This window comes from Tupaia chinensis, unplaced genomic scaffold (assembly GCF_000334495.1).
Source record: "Tupaia chinensis unplaced genomic scaffold, TupChi_1.0 Scaffold143796_1, whole genome shotgun sequence".
NCBI lineage: Eukaryota > Metazoa > Chordata > Mammalia > Scandentia > Tupaiidae > Tupaia > Tupaia belangeri.
The window spans coordinates 1,495,231-1,507,922 of NW_006203646.1; the positions used below are offsets into that span (position 1 = coordinate 1,495,231).

Below are 12,692 nucleotides of genomic sequence, written 5' to 3' on the forward strand. Positions count from 1 at the left end.
CATGATCCCCTGGAGGGCTGTTAAAACAAAGATAGCCTGTCCCATCTCCAAAGTTTCTGGGTCAGTTTGTCTGGGCTGATACTCAAGAATCTGCCACAAGAGCACAGGTAATGCTGGTACAATGTGGATACCCGGAACACAAACTGATGGCTGGTGAGGCTAAGGGTGGAGCATAGTGTGAAGACACTGTTAGAGTGCCTGTCTCTCTATCTCTGTCTCTCTATCTCTGTCTCTGAATCTCTGTCTCATAAAGGAAATAAATATAAACTTTAAAGGGGGTTGGGGGATGCAACCACTACATCATTCACTCAGTGTCCACAGAAAAGCCAAGAACATTATGTATATTATCTCTTTGTTTCAAGGACACCTAGATTTAATCTGTTCTAGTTAGGGTCAGCACTTAGGTAGTAGCTCTCAATTTGTTAAGCAAATTTTTCATCTCTACTGCCTGACAAGAACTGTGCTGGTCATTCAGGATCTAGAGGTGAATGAGATATCCTCAGTTCCCTAATTTTTTGGATGATTCTAATTTGTAAACACGGATGGTAACTACTGTCTGGTCTCCTTGGCAGAGTTTTCTGTTTTTCTTCTATGTCGTTCTGGATTTTAGTAGACCACTGACTCCTGATAAAGTATTATAATACATTTTCAAAAATCTGCCCTGACTCCCCAACTTGTCCACCAAGTACAATAGGTAAATAATGTGCTCCGTGTTTATATTGCTTATTCTTCTTCTCAAAGCATCTTCGGGATGTCTCCATTTCAAGTGAGCCTCCTGACTCCCCTGTGAGGTAGACAAACATTGCAGATGTTATCTCTCTTTAAGAGAAGGAAACTGGGGCCAGTAGATGGTATGCTGGATAAAGTGCTGGACTCCCATATGGCCAAATATGGTTCAAGTCCTGGACTTGGTGGCTTGAAAATCATGCTAGGTGCATGTGCATGTGTGCATGTTCAAAATCCCAAGAGAAGAATGGAGGAGAAGAATGGCCATTTCCCCCCCCCCCGGGGGGATGGTTTCTCACTTTCCCTTTCTCTGTCTCTCTCTCTCTCTCTCTCTCTCTGGCAAACATATGTGCTCTACAGCAAAAACCTAGAATAAATAGATAAAATAAGAAAACTGAGGCTCAGGAAAGGGGTGTGCCTAAGTATACACAGCAAGTGAATGACAGAGCTGGGACTAGAACTCAGGTCCCCACAGGGCAGTGGTTCTCCCACTTTAGAGTGACTAAGACACACTGAGATACTTGTCCCATAGCAGTGTCCCTGGTTTCAAACACAGAGTTTATGTTTCAGGAAGTCTTGAGGGAGGCACAATTACGTACATTTTTACCAAGGTAATTACGACATATATGGCCCTAATATCTGAGTTGTAAAGCAGTGCCACTGAGGAAATTATCTTTAGTCTATAACTTTGAATGTCATCCTGTCCAGAAACAAAGGAGAGGACCAGCTGACCTAACTCTAGACCCTTTCCAAAACCCATGGTCTTCCTTCACTATTATCTGCTAATATTGGGTTGTTGAAAAAGTTAAAACACATTTTTGCATAGAAAAATATATCATGACTTTTCCAACAACCGAGTATTATCTTTCCACAAAAATAATGATCAAAGATGAACTCTAGGTCAGCAATGGCCAATCAGTTTCAGTTCAACGTGCCAACTCAGATCAACCAGCCATAGCTTCTTAGAGCTGTGAATTAAGAAGCAGTGAGGCTGCACTCAGGCACAGCAGGAAATATACTGTGATCAATCAGTGAGGCTGCCATGGACCCAGGAAGGATTTCAGCAGCCCAGTACTTTCATTGTTCTAGACAGTACTTTATCCCCAGTTCTGTTCTTATTTTCCTACTTAGAAACTATTTCTACAAAGAGAGACCTAGTTTCAGACAACAGATAATAAGAAATGATTTTTTTAAATTGCCTCCTTGCTGCCCATAAACTATGAGTTCTACTTGAGACACTTTGGATGCCATGATTCAAATGTAAATATCCCCTGAAATCCATCAAAGTCTGGGTAGCTGATTAAGCACCATGGACTATAACAGTGTTCCCTTTTCTGATCTTCAGGCGTTTTTGATTTTCGTGAGCTGATGTATTACCACAGTGAGGGGACTTCCTCATACATTCTGCTCATGATAACAGATGAGGTGTGAAATTGATTCTGAACACCTAGGAGGGTTATGATTTATCGTTATACATTAGGCCTCATGGAGCTTCACTGGATGAATCTCAACTACTCTCAAAATCTAACCATACTTCAGGAAAGAGAATACTTGGTGTCTTGAAATAACATTAAACATAGATGTTTCGCAGATGACCCCCATCAGGGACTCCCTTTCATTCATTTAATCAACGAATATGTCCTGGACACTTAATACGTGCCAAGTACTGTTTCAGAAGCTAGAAGCCACAAATAGTGCACTGGACAAGAAAGGGAAGGTTCCTTCAGACTCTCTACCTTAGAGCTAGCTCTGCTCCCTGATTAAAACTCACAATCACCACAACCTGCTGTTTGGGAATCAGTGCTTGAGGTGACCTGAATTGGACCTCATCTCACACTTTTCTGAGCTGCAGAAATTTGATGCTGCTAGTGCCTTTATCATGACTTCAGGGCTGTTACTGTCTAACAAGGGTATGTGCCTTGTGAGCCTCTCAGGAAGTCTCTAAGTTGAGAAGGAACTTCAGGTAAAAGCCTTACCTAACTGGAAGTGCATAGACACTGGTGAGAATTCTTTCTTCTGCCAATCACTGCTAGAAACCATATTCTTATCACAGGGCCAGACAAGGGAAATGACAGCCAGAACATCAAAATCACACAGCAAAGTTAGCCTTTTTTTCCTAAAATATGCACTCCTAAGTCTCTATTCCCCACCCTAGAGTTCTTACCTCTAAAGTTCCAGGTTAGACCTCATGTATATCTATTTTGAAAAAGTACCCATGTGTGATTCTGATGAATCGAGAAAACACTGCCTTCAAGGCCTCTATCAATATACAAGGTACAAATCTGGGCAAAATTAGGGAGGGGAGGAACTTATATAACTAGAAATCATAAAGTTTGAGTTCTAGACCTGGTTTTTGTCTTTCATCAGCAATGTGACCTCAGACTAGCACTTTGGCCTTCTGGGCTCCAGTTTTATCACCTGCCCAATGAAAGGAAAAGGAGTAGAGGACTTCTAAAGTGTCTTAAAGAGTTAAGATGATGTGGTTATCTTTTCTCACATTTGCAATGTCAAACAGTAATTGATTATAAATAATCACTATTAAATAGTTCTTAAAAGTACTGTATGTTTAAAACACATTAGAGTGTCCACTGCATATTTAAATGTCTTTGGGATCCATAATTAAACTTCCAAGGTTTAAGTGTAGAATTTTTATAAACTTTTCAGTAGCAGACTCATCCTTGCACGGTTACCCTGTCTTCTACCTTCCCACCCCTTGTCCCATCCTTTGGGTGTCCACACGGCTGGGGTAGTTAGTAATTGACTCTAAGGCTGTACATTTTTTTTATTATTAAAGAAATATAGAGTTGTGTCTTTTTGCAAATTCTTAACAGATTGGCTTTTTGTTTTACCACTTCCATTTAATAAATATACCACCATTTCATTGATTGTTCATCTCTCTATACCTCACACACATACACCTGCATGCAAAATCTCTCCTTATTAATGACTAAGACTATTGGCTGAATAACACACCAGATGGCAAACATCAACATTTTTGTAGCTATTATTTCTCCATAGAGATCATCTTTTTCAAGATAATGATGAGATTAAAATTTGTCTTGGCCATTCACACTAGTTATTTAGTACGTAGTCCTATCTCTGGCCAAGCCATAGTCTAAAATCAACAAAGATAATTCCCTGGAAATTCTTCACCAGTTTACAGTTGACTTACCAGTACTCCTCTTTGGAATGGGGCTTATATTTCTTACTAATCCCCTATGTATTAGTCCATTATTGTGTTGCTAAACACAAATATCTGAGACCAGGTGATTTATAAAGAACAGCAATTGGAGCCAGTGGGTGACATGGTAGCTAAGGAGCTGGTTCCCACATAGCCAACTGCAGTTTGAGCCCCAGACAGGGTGGCTTGCTTTCTTATTTTCTCATTTTCTCTCTCTCTTGCTCTCTGGTGAGCACAAGTGCCCTATAGCAAGTTAAAAAATAATAATGACAATAAATAAAAATTAAGTTAATAAGTCTTTTTTTTTGAGAGAGAGAGAGGTTTTTTCGCTATAGGGTGCATGTGCTCGCCAGACAGACAGAGACATAAAGATAGAAAGCGAGAAATCACCCCCCAGGGGGATGGTCACCGCGCAATCCCTTCTCTTCCATTCTCCTCTCGGGATCTTGGGCACGCATGCACACGCGCCTGGCATGAGTTTTAAGCCACTGGGTCCGGGACGCAAACCGCAGTCGACTACGTGGGAGTCCAGTGACATAGCCATTATGCTAACTGCTGATTCCCGAATAAGTCTTTAAAAATAAATAAATAAAAAGGATAGATTCCAGACTGCATCGGTTCCCCTTGTTGGTCTCTGAGACCTGAAAGCTGACAACTTCTTTGCATCCAGGAGGCTGCTTCCAGTGACTCTGCAGCTGTCACCATGTCACAAAACGAATATATTGAATTACATCGTAAACAATCATAAAAAACCATCATAAAAAAATCCAAATTACCATTTGGATTACCATGAGAAAAAGAGAAAGAAGGAAAGTCTGGAGGCTCATGAATGTTCAAAGAAGGCAAAAAAGATTATTGGTCTGAAAGCTAAGCTCTATCATAAACAGCGCCATGCTGAGAAAATACAAATGAAAAAGACTATCAAAATGCATGAAAAGAGGAACACCAAACAAAAGAATGATGAAAAGACTCAACAAGGAGCAGTATCTGCCTATTTGTTAGACAGAGAAGAATAGTCCCAAGCTAATATTAAACAAAAATGAAAAGAGAAAGCAGGAAAGTGGGAAGTCCCTCTACTCAAAGTTCGAGCCCAGGGAAAAACAGAAGTATTAAAAGTTATTCAAACAGGGAAGAGAAAGAAGGCGGCATGGAAGAGGATGGTTACAAAAGTCTGCTTTGTTGGAGATGGCTTTACTAGAAAACCAACTAAATATGAAAGATTCATTAGGCCAATGGGCTTACGTTTCAAGAAGGCCTATGTAACACATGGTAATAACCTCATTGTCATTTCAATAATGTTCATAGCATCTTCAGCAGAAGTAGATTCCATCTGAGGAAACTAATTTCTTTGCTCATCCATAAGAAATAACTCCTCATCCATGAAAGCTTTATCATGAGATTGTAGTAATTCAGTTACATCCACTTCTCTTTCTAGTTTTCTTACTATTACTTCCACATCTCCAGTTACTTCCTCCACTGAAATCTTGAACTCTTAAAAATCAGCCACAAGAGTTGGAAATGACTTATTCCAAACTCTTACTAGTGACGTTTTGACCTTCTCCCTTGTTCTTAAGGGCATCTAGACTAGCAAAACTTTTTCAAAAGGTTTTCGATTTATTTTGCCCAGATCCCTTAGAGGAATTCCTATCTATGGCAACTATAATCTTTTTACAAAATGTATTTCTTAAATAATGAAACTTGAAAATCAAAATTAATTTTTGAAACATGGATTACAGAAAGCCTGTTGTCTTAGCAGGTACAAAATTAATCTCTCTGTACCACTCTATCTGAGTGCTTGAGTAAACAGGTAAATTGCCAATAAGCAGCAATATTTTGAAAGAAATCTTATTTTTAATAATTATTTTATTTAACTTTATTTGTTTATTTTTTTAATTTGACCAGAGAGGTACAGAGTGAAAAAGAGAGAGAAAAAACCCAAGCCGCCAGGTCTGGAACTCGAACCGTGGTCAGCCACGTGGGAGTCCAGCACCCTTAACCACCACACCACCTGCGAGCCCCCCTTTTTTTTTCTTAAGAATTTTATTTATTTACTTACTTACTTACTTACTTATTTATTTTAATTTGACCAGAGGGGGAAAGAGAGAGAGGTGGGGACAGAGAGAAAGTGAGAAAGCAAGATGCCAGGTCCAGGACTGGAACCATGTGGGAATCCAACACTCTTAACTACCACGCCACCTGCTGGTCTGAAAGGAATCTTTTTCTTTTTTTCCTGAACAGTATATCTCAATGCTGGGCTTAAAATATTCAGTAAACCATGCTATAAATCAATGTTCTGTCTTCTAGGTTTTGTTGTTTCATTTACAAAACACAGAGTAGATTTAGCATAATTTTTAAGGGCTCTAAGATTTGCAGAATGGCAAATGATTATTGGCTTCAACTTAAAGTCATCAGCTGCATTAGCTCTTAATGAGAGAGTCAGCCTGTTTTTCAAAGCTTTGAAACCATGCATATGTACCTATGAAAGTCCTAGATGGCATCTTCTTCCAGTAGAAGGCTGTTTCATCTATATGAAAATCTGTGTAGCACAGTTATCTTCATCAATTGTCATAGGTAGAGCCAGCTGCACTGCACAGCAGTTGAGCCCATGCTAGAAGGAGCCAGATGTCACACGGTTACCCAAGTTTCAAACGCTAGCCCCAGCAGCTTGAGAGACACACCAGGCACAAGTGTATGAGTACCCAAAATCCTGATGGGATGGAGAAATGGAGGAAAAGAGATTATAACATGACCATGCCCCACTGGGGGGTGTTTTCTCTTTTGTGCATATGCACAAGCACAGAGTCTCTGGCAATTAAAGAAATAAAATAAAATAATAAAAATAAATAATTTTAACCAGATTTTCTAGATATCTTGCTGCAGCTTCTACATCAGCACTTGCTGCTTCATCTTGTACTTTTTTAAAAAATATATATTTTATTTAACTTTATTTATTTATCCATTTTAATTTGGCCAGAGAGAGATAGAGTGAGAGAGAGAGAGAAAGCAAGAAAGCAACCCGCCAGGTCCGGAACTCAAACCATGGTTGGCCCTATTGGACTCCAGTGCCCCTAACCACCACGCCAATGCCAGCCCCTTCATCTTGCACTTTTATACAATGGATTTGGTTCCTTTTCTTAAACTTTATGAACCAACCTCTTCCAGCTCCAAACTTTTCTTCCTCATCTCTCTCAGCCTTCACAGAATTGCAGAGTTAGACCCTTGCTCTGGATTAGGCTCTGGCTTAAGGGAACATTGTAGCTGGCTTGATCTCTAGCCAGATCACTAAAACTCTCCATATCAGTAATAAGATTTTATCATTCATTTGTGCACTAATGTAGCACTTTCAATTTCCTTTAAGAACTTTTTTGTCATATTCATATCTTGGCTAATTAGGGCAAAAGACCTAGTTTTCAAACAACCTTTTCAACATGCCTTCTTCACTAAGCTTAATTAAATCTATCTTTTTATTTAAGGTGAAAGATGTGAAATTCCTCCTTTCACTTGACTACTTAAAGGATACTGTAAGGTTACTAATTAGCCTAACTTCAATATTGTTGTATCTGAAGGAATCCATAGGCCTAAGGAAAGGGAGAGAGACAGCAGAATGGCTGGTCAATGGAGCACTCAGAATACACACAATGTTGGGACCAGCAGTTAGCGTAATGGCTATGTTGCTGGACTCCCATGTCAATCGCGGTTCAAGTCCTAGACCTGGTGGCTTAAACTCATGCCGGGCACATGTGTATGCGTGCCCAAGATCCCGAGAGGAGAGTAGAGGAGAAGGGATTGTGGCATGGACATCCCCCCTGAAGGGTGATTTTTCGCTTTCTGTCTCTCTGTCTCTGTCTTTCTGGAGAGTGCACATGCCCTATAGCAAAAAACCTCTCCAAAAAGAATACACACAATGTTTATCAGTTATGTTCACCATCTTACATGGGTGGGTTCATGGCATTCTGAATAATTACAAGATCAAAAATCACTGATCACAAATCACCACAGATATAATAATAATAAAAAAGTGTGAAATATTGCAAGAATTACCAAACTATGACTCAAAAACATGAAATGGACATATGCTCTTGGAAACTGCACTCATAGACTTGCTCAACACAGGGTTACCACAAACTTTCTCTTTGTTAAAAAAAAAAAACAACTCAAAATTCAAAAAGCACAATAAGCAAAGTTCAATAAAAATGGAGTATGCATGTAGGTACCAATTCATTTAAGTAATAATTCTCTATGTTAGGGTAACTAGGCTATTTCTAGTTTTCTGACATTATGAAATATGGGGGGAAAACATTCTTGTCCCACCTTCCTCACTTACTCACTTATTCATTAGGATGCATTCTTAAAGAGAATGGCTGAGTTTAAGAAAGATAATTTAACTCTTTAATGCATTTTGTCAAATTGTCCTCCAGAGTTGGACCAGTATATATATCCCATCAGTGACATGACAGGTCATTCACAAGAAAGGATTTGTAAGCCACAATTAGAAAGAACAAAGGACTTGTCAAAAACCTGGAGGTCTCTCCCTGGACACTGGTGCTTTATTTTTTCTTTTGACAAGTTAGTCTCCACATTCTTCCTTTGTGGCCTTTGAACAGCCCTACCCCTGAATCTTTGCTTTTGTCTCTTCAGTCTCCTTTACCCTGACTTTTGCTCAGGGATCAAAATAACAACTGTAAAAACAACAGATCATTCATTATCTATTCTCAGTGCTTACTTATTGGTATGGTTTGAATGTATTCCCCCAAAATTTACATACTGAAATCTAGTGAGACATTGTAATAATGTTGAGAGGGTGGGGACTTCATCCAATTCAGGTGTTGAAAGGTAGAGCCTTACCAAGCGATTAGACATCAGGGTAGGTTTGTGAAGGGGGAATGAGAAAGACATAAACACTCCCTGCTCTGCTCAAGTTCCTGCCCTCTACCATGTTACCCACCAGCAAGAAGACCCTTATCAGATACAGTCCCTCAATGTTGGATTTCTTTTTTTATTATTATCATAATCTTGTGTATATTACATTGAATCACATATAACTCTACAGTGTATTACATTTCTTTTTTCATAGGAATATCATTTATATCAGTCAATACAGAGACATTAAAATCCCCATTTCATCATCCAATAGCTTTTCATTATTTTTCCCAATCATTATCATTATTGTTATTCCAATTTTTTTAAAACAGTCAATCACTATTTCTCATTTTGCTTGTAAAAAAAACTTTACCCAACATGAAATACTTCTCAGACTAATCCAGAATGTTGGATTTCTGAACTGTGAGCTAATTAAACTTCTACTTTTAAGAAAGTACCTTGTGGGCCAGCAGGTGGCATGGTGGTTAAAGATGCTGGACTCCTACATGGCCAATGACAGTTCAAGTCCCAGACCTGCCAGCTTGCTTTTTCACTTTCTCTCTCTTTGTGTGTGAATATCTCTCTCTCTCTCTCCTTCTCTGGGACAGATTTATTAAAATAAATAAATAAATAAAATAATTCTTTTAAAAAAATAAAAGTACCTGGACTCATATATTTACATTATTAACAACAGAACAGAATTCTACTGCAATGTACCAGGTTGACCTTGTGTAGCATGCAGCTACTTCTGCATAACAAAGTATTTCAAAACTCATTTTATAAAAGCAAGCCTTTATTTTCTTGCTCAGAGGACTGTAGTTTGCTTCAAGTGGTAAGAGAGTTATATTTAGCTCCAGCTTCAGGTCAGTTTCTACCTAATCTACTAGTCTTTGGAGTTCAGGCTGAAGGGCAATGATAAACCTGAGCATTTACTTCTCAGAAAGATCTGCGCTCTGTTAACAATCTGTTAATTCAGCCCTCATCTCATTGGTCAAAACAAATTACATGGTTGAGCCCAACATTAGTGGAAAGTACAAATACATTCTTCCCCTTCTAGTGCACTGCAGGGTCACACAGCAGAGGGAGGGAATGAAGATCTGAGAACAGTAAGTCAATCTATCACATCATTATTAATCATTAAAATACTGAAATACTTCCAGCATGGCTGGTAACAAAGAATTTTGTTTTCACAAAAGGCATCTACTTACCCTACCCAGTTATAGTCACAAACATTAGTAAGGGGGCCTCAGAGCAATGTCAGTGTGGACGTGACTGAGTGTGACAAGCAATGGCTGTGGTGGTACGCATGTGAAGCTGCATCTATGCCCTGAAAGGGCCATACACTGGCAAGCAGGCAGTGTAGCAGACAATAGTGTCAACCTGGGGCTCTGTCCCTGCCTTTAGTGTCAAGATCACATGCAAACTGTTAGCACCCAAATATGCACCCATCTCCTGGATCCACAGGAAGCATTTAGCCATTCTTCCATTGCAACAAAATTTGAATCTAGGTTCTGATTACCATTCATATATTGGGAAGGTCATTGAAAGGCTCTGATGCAGTGTCTCCTGTGAAATCATGGCTCAGACAGGCATCATCATTTGATAACTGACATGCACTACAACTCACACCATTGCCATGGAGTTTAAATATATAATATATATAATGAAAGCAATTTCCAATTTAGTTTTATATCATTTTATATTTTAATGACTTGCCAAACTAGTCATTAAACATTTAGAACATCATCCTTGACTCTTACATGTCAAGAACATTAAAATGAATTATTTTACTTATTCTTGGACTAGTCTCTTGTATTGACTCCACAACTTCCAAAAGAACACCTTCCTTCTAATCATAAAACCAGCAAGCCAGCAAATACAAAGTTTCTATCAAACTTCCAGAAAAAAATGAATCACAGACTTGTGCAGCTAGAATAGACTTTAGAGATTATATCCAAGTTATAATTTATACCCAAGGAACCTAGATAAGGGGACTGAAGTGACCAAGAGCAGTCAGCTGTGACTAGAACCTAATTCTCCTGACTCTCATGTAGGATGGTTCACTGCAGCATAAGGGTTAGGTAAAAACTGAGTTCAAATTCTATTATTTAGTACTATGTGACCTTAGATAAATTGTTTAATTTCTCCCAGCCTCTGTTTCCTCATTTTCAAAATCTAGATACTCTTAGATTCTAAAGTTGCTGAGGAAGCCAATGACTCTGTGTGTGTGTGTGTGTTAAGCTCTCATTATTATCATTATGGCTTTGACCAGTACCTCAGGGAAGTTCCTGTTGTTTTCTCATCATTATCCAAAATTCCTCTTCTCAGATACTCCCTTCAAAGAAGAGCATGAAAGGGCAGAAAGTGGGGAATGAAACAAGCGGACAGTTGGCTCTACTATGAATAACAAAGCTTGTCTAGACATACCAAGGAATCAAATGGCCATGACTTTAATACCTGTTGGCTTTAATGTCAGACTGGTGCTGGGATACCATCATGGTTTCTAAGTTACTTGCAAAATTATTCTAGGGAAAGCAGGCCAGAATTCAGACATAATGCTCAGCATTGAGACCTAAAGAAGTCTGCTCACAGGTCAGAAGTACCATAAACTCTTACTATTGGTATAGGTAACACTTGCTAGGAGAAAGCCTTAGAGGCAGACATTAGAATTTATTGCTACAAGGGACCAGCAGGTGGTGTGGTGGTTAGACGCTAGATACTCCCACACGCCCGACCATGGTGCGAGTCCTGGACCTGGTGACTTTCTTTCTCACTTTTTCTCTCTCTTTCTCCCCCAACATTCCCCCCAGTGTGTGTGTGTGTGTGTGTGCGTGTGTGTGTGTGTACGCGCGCATGTGTTTGTGTCTGATCAAATTAAAACAAATGAATGAGTAAATAAAAATAAATAATTCTTTTTAAAAAGACTTTATCACTACAAAACATACAAACTACGAATTAACTTAACTAAAAAAAAAAAGAGAGAGAGAAAAAATACGTGGGATTAATAAACTCCTTACCTATTGAGAAAAATTCATGTGGAAAGATCAAAGTCTAAAAACTTGAGATTAGGGGAACCAGCAGTTAGCATAATGGCTATGTCGCTGGACTTCCACGTAGTCGACCGCGGTCCGTGTCCCAGACCCGGTGGCTTAGAACTCACGCCGGGTGCATGTGCGTGCGTGCCCAGGATCCCGAGAGGAGAATGGAGGAGAAGGGACTGTGGCGTGACCATCCCCCCGGGGGGTGATTTCTTGCTTTCTGTCTCTATGTCTCTCTCTGTCTGTCTGGCGAGTGCATGCGCCCTATAGCAAAAACCTCTCCAAAAAATAAACTTGAGATTAGGAAAAAACTAGCATAACTCAATTGAAACTGTTCTCCACATGCAGCCATATTAAAAATAAACACAAATCCAACTCCAAAAGGACAAAGCATCACAAAGTGTTCAGAGAAAGTGTCTTGACAATGTACAAAAGAGGAATTATGCCACACCTGGAGAAAAACTGAACTTTCTCAAAATCCATGCTGGCCATGCACATCACCCTCTCACTACCGGTGTCCATTGCACCTCAGCCACTACCCCTCCTTGCAGCCCTCACAGCTGCATCTCAATCCACAATCTTTCTCCCTAATGGCCTCAGGCCCTTCCTTCTGCAAAGCTGTCTTGGCACACTTTGCAGTTCTCAGCTCTGTCCATGGTCCTAGTCAACACTACAAAGGATGTTGACTGAATGTGTCTTCTTTGCAGGCAAGCCTCCTCGGAGACTGTGAATATTTATTCCTTACTACCTTCCTTCCAAAGGTCATAATTAAAAAGAGTGACAATCTCAGTAACTGATTTTCTGCATCATTTCTTTTTTTATTATTACTTAATTTTATTTTTTTTTAATTTGCTACAGGGCACACATGCTCACCAGAGAGACCGGGG

The 12,692-nt window shown here is 39.4% G+C and overlaps 2 pseudogenes; one reads left to right on the forward strand and one right to left on the reverse strand.

Moving 5' to 3' along the window:
• Positions 1 to 4,610: 4,610 nt before the first annotated feature.
• LOC106733458 (ribosome biogenesis protein NSA2 homolog pseudogene) lies at positions 4,611 to 5,136 on the forward strand (annotated as a pseudogene).
• A 26-nt stretch (positions 5,137 to 5,162) lies between these two features.
• Positions 5,163 to 12,692, reverse strand: part of LOC114005437 (tigger transposable element-derived protein 1-like) — a 12,618-nt pseudogene continuing 5,088 nt past the window's right edge.